Raw genomic sequence first — 4,974 nt, 5'->3', positions numbered from 1 at the left:
TTTAAAAAAAGCAGCACTTATACCAATACCAACTAAAACAGCCTCAGCCAAACAAAATTAAGTACATGCGTGCGGTGGCCGAGAGGACACCTGGAGCTGTGAGCAGTAACAGTGGTTTCTCCCAACCTGCCCCTTCCCCTTGACTGACTTTGGTTTCACTGGAATTTGTTTCTGGAGGGGAACCCCCCACCCCTTACTCCTGGAGCTACAGCCAAAAATTTCTATTAAAATGACAAAATATAAATCAGACTGTAGAGAAACAGGCAGTTTAAGCAAATGTCCATAGTAATAATGAAAACCTGCTATCTAGGACCAAGACTGCAGTCCTAAAATGTGGTGATAGGCTTTGGAAAGTCAGCTAGCTCCTTGCTACTCAAAATGTGGCCCACAGTCCAGCAACACTGAAACTGCTTTTTTTTAAGAAAATCAGAATTTCAAGCACCAGCCTACATGTACTGAATCAGAATTTTACACACATTAAAATTTACAAGCCATGATATAGAAAATTCTTCAGCCTACCTAACAATTTGTATATCAATTCCAGTAATTTCTGATATTCTAACAACTCCTCAAAAATTCAAATTCAGATACAGAATATTCAGAGAACAGACAGCTTACCTGCTATACCCAAAGCCCATTTACATATCATCTGATTTACTTTTTCAAGTCTCATATATTCATTATAAACTACTGATCTGCAAGTTTGTGGTCATAAAGAAGTAAGAGGGATTATCTTTTTGTAAGATCTTGGAAAATCTTAAATATATGGATAAAGTTGAAGTATTTACACTCAGCCACTATTTTAAACAATTTCATCAGTAGAGTGTTTCCTAAATAAAATCTTGTTTAGGAAGGAGCCCAGTACAGTAAAATATAAATAAAGGACTCTGCTTTGGGGCAGGGAAGGTATCCAGCAGTAGCCAAAGCATCTCAACAGAACCAACTCATTGGATTCCTCAGAGTGCAGTTTGGAAAACTCTGCCTTAAAGGCACTACTTAAAAGTCTAAAAACAAACTGAGTAACTGTTACACTAATCACAAGTAAAGTTCATTATTGATCAAAGTGAGCCCTAAAGATCTCTTTATAGAAACCTACTATTCAATTTAGTTTAATTTATTCTATCGTGTTTTAAAGAGCACTAGATATAATTATATAATTAAGCATCTTTCCTAATTCAAATTGATCTCCTCCCAAAATAGTCTAATTGCTGAGGTTGGTTTTAATTAACATATTATTATCAACTGAATTTTTACTCTAGTTAATAGTATGCCTACCATATGTAAGACATTATGTTAAGTTTTACAAAGGCAATATAAATGGACAAAGTCCTCATGGAACATAGTAATTGCCAAAAAATCTATATAAATATAGTTTTTTTTTTTTATAAACTGCAGGTGTTATAAAAGGCTTCATGGAAAGATGCTTCCTGAAGCAGGCCTTGAAAAGTATGTAGGATTTTGAAAGGCAAAGGCTAAGTGGAAGAACTAGGAAAAAGGGCATCACAAGCGGCGGTAAAACTTGTTTGAGGAACAGAGGCTGTGGGTTTATTCACAGAAGAGCCTGAAGTCACTTGCAAGCTCCCAATAACAAGAATCTTGAGTTGTTCGTTTTATAGCAAGAGTACCTACAAAACTCAAGGGTCACTATGCCTGTATAGTATAGTACAAGCATTAAATATCAACTATTTGAATGAATTAATAAATGCAGGTAATCTAGTCTGGCTGTGTATAGGGCATACGCAGAAAACAGTGGTTGAAAAGGTAGTTTAGGACCTTATAATAGATAACCCTGAATACCACATTAAGTGTTTAAATTTAACACTGCAAACAACGGTAAACTACTTACATGAGAAATACTGATCTAGCAGTTTTAAGCAGGATGGATTGGAGCAGGAAGAGATTTCCAATAGAGAGATTGCAATATTCAACTTTTTCTTTCCTCAGATGGTTGTGTTTATATACTAAAGATATATATCCATGTTAATATGTGTAACTCTAGTTCATTCATTTTAACTGGTTTATACTATTGTTCTATAAACATACCACAACCTTTTATTTTTCCAATATTTCACTATACAAATAGTGCTGCAATAGTTTAGGCAAGAATTAAGGGTCTCATCTAAGATTGTAGCAGTAGAGTCAAAAATATGGAGATGATTATGAATGAGATAAAATGAATCAAAAATTTTTCTTACTTCATTGCTGGGCAAAGAAGAGCTAGAAATAAAAAAAATGTAGAAGTAAAATCTACTGGACTTCATAGCAAGTTCTATACAGAGGAAGTGGGAAGGCAAAAAACAAGGAAATCTCAAAGACTGGCAAAAATGTAGAGCAGGAAATCTCTTATGCACTGGTGGTGCCAACTGGTACAAACACTGTATAAAAATATTAAGCAATACATAGTAAAATCAAAGCTGTATGCCATTTCCATCACAGCAATTCCACTTCCAGATATAAAATCCAGAAAAGTTCTCATCCATGTGCACAAGAGGTCATAAACAAAAATGTAAATTTCAGCACTATCGGTATAGTTAAATATTGGAAAAATAAAAGGTTGTGGTATGTTTATAAAACAAAATAGTATAAACCAGTTAAAATGAATGAACTAGAGCTACACATATTAACATGGATATATATCTTTAGTATATAAACACAATCACCTGAGGAAAGAAAAAGTTGTATTTACTTCTTATCAATTTTAAGACAGAGCAATCCTAAATAAATCGGTGAAAAAAGGAAATGGGTATGTCTTATGAGTGATCGACGTAACAAGTCTCTGGAGCACAAAGAGACTGAAAATCAAAAAGCACGTCTTAGGTTTGGGCCGGGGTGGGGGGGTGGGGGGATGACACAGTTTTTTGTTTTTACAAATGTTAAGACTTGAAACCATAAAACTCTGGAGAAACAATAGGTAGTAAGCCTTGGATGTTGGTTTCAGCAAATTTTTTCTGCATATGTGTCCCCAGGCAAGGGGAACAAAAGCAAAAGTAAACAAGTGTGGCTACATCAAATTAAATGGCTTCTGGGCAGGAAATGAAACCCTCTAAAAGACAAAAAGGAAACCTATTTGTTAGGCAGGAAATTAGCTATGAGCGGGGTGGAAAGAGAAAAAGGCCAGAAAGTCCACTAAAAAGACCCAAAATTAATCAATTAAAGCTCAAAAAGCCAAGAGCAACTTAATTACTTCTTGGCAAATAGTGAATCTGAGGCATCTTACTACACTGATGGACAGTGACTGCAGTGGGGTATGATGTGGGTGGGGGGGGGCTCACGCGTGAATGTAGTAACCACATTGTTTTTTCATGTGAGACCTTCATAGGAGTGTATATCAATAATACCTTAATAAAAAATTTAAGAATCTTACCTGTTTAACTTCCTGGGTGTTAAAATGCAATCTTATCTTTAAGATGGGATGCTTCCTGCCTTTTACTACATTGTTTGTGACTGGGCTTACTTGCCATATTATTTGCCCAGGTTATGTATCACTTGATTAGGGGATGGAGGGGGAAAAGCAGCATCTGGGCAAAGTTAAAGATAAACTGGGCCTTTTATCCGGCTGCACTAAATGTTACACCATCCTCATTTAATTGACACAATGAAGTCTTGGGCTACATGGAGGCATTTTCTTATCCGGGGGATGTTTACACAAACATTCCAGGCCGGGTTACTCCTGGCTTTTTAGTTTTAAGTAATCTTCACTGAAGAATGCTTATACTCCTAATTTGGTACTTGACTCTGACTTTGCTGAATTGTTTAAATACGGAGGTTTGGCAGGGGTCTTTTTCCAGAGGCCCTCACCCTACTCTGACTACACCCACGGTCCCTGTCTCAGAATCCCTGTCTCAGAATTACTCAGCTGCAGATTACAAACCGAAATTACAGAAAGGTATGAATTTCTAAATACAATAAACTGCACTGTCAGTTCCCAGACCAAAGTAAAGAAACTTCATTCCCAAATAAAAGACATGAGAAGTACCCTCTCGAGAAAAATTTTAATTTTAAGGTGCTGCCTCTGGGCGGCCTCTCGCCCGCCGCCCCGCTGCGGGTCACACTTGAACCTCAGCCTGCCCGGCCCTCGCCCTCGAGGCCCCCGCCGAGAAAATCCACACACGGCAAAACGCCCACCGGCCTCCCAGTCTGCGCGGCCCGGCCCGGCCCCACCGCCTGCGGCACCGGCCAGAGCGGCGGGGGCAGGTCGGCGGGGCGGCCCCGGGCAGGGCGGACGCGCGCCGCGAGGCGGAGAGCAGCCGCCCTCACCACTCAGGCCCGGGCGGAGGAGCAGTGGCTCAGGCGCGCCTCTCTCCCCGTCCCCCGGCGAACTTCACCAGCCACTGGGACATCCGCCCCGGGCGCCCCCGCTACGCTCCCTCCCTTCCCCGGGCGGCCCCTCTGTCGCAGCGCGCCAACTCCTGGCCCCCGGGCGGGCCCCGCGAGCCCACCACCCGCGTCGGCCGCTTCCCGGCCCCGCGGGCCACGCGCTGCCCGCCGAGCCACTCGCACGGCCGCCCCCTCATCCGGCTCCGCCGGAGGCAGGGTTCCCCGCGCCCCGTCCGGGTCCCGCCGCGCCCCGCGGCCACGTACCTTCTGGCCCGCAGAGCCGTCGCTGTCGCCTTCACCCTGAAGCAGGGCCCGCTCTGGACCCTCCACCGCAGATCCGCAGGAGCGGGAGCCGCTTCTCCGCCGAGCTCTCTGAAGTCCGGCGAAGGCAGCGGCTCCAAGTCCGGGCCGGTGCCGCCCCCGCATGCGCGCCGGAAGGACGGCGCCGCCGAGCTCGACGCGGGTTCCTCAGCATCTGCTCTCCGCCCAGCCCGCTGCGCGGACAGGACGGCACGGGCAGCTCCTCCCGGGCCGGCCGACCGAACACTGAGGGAGCAGCAGCAGCGGCTTCCCTCGGCAGCGCTCGCGGCGCTACCGACTGAATAAGGCGGCGGCAGCGCCTGCAGCTACTGCGCAGCCGCAAGACTCACGTGATCG

The sequence above is a fragment of the Manis pentadactyla genome, chromosome 1 (genome assembly GCF_030020395.1).
Source record: "Manis pentadactyla isolate mManPen7 chromosome 1, mManPen7.hap1, whole genome shotgun sequence".
NCBI lineage: Eukaryota > Metazoa > Chordata > Mammalia > Pholidota > Manidae > Manis > Manis pentadactyla.
Note: the sequence above shows the minus strand (reverse complement) of the source record.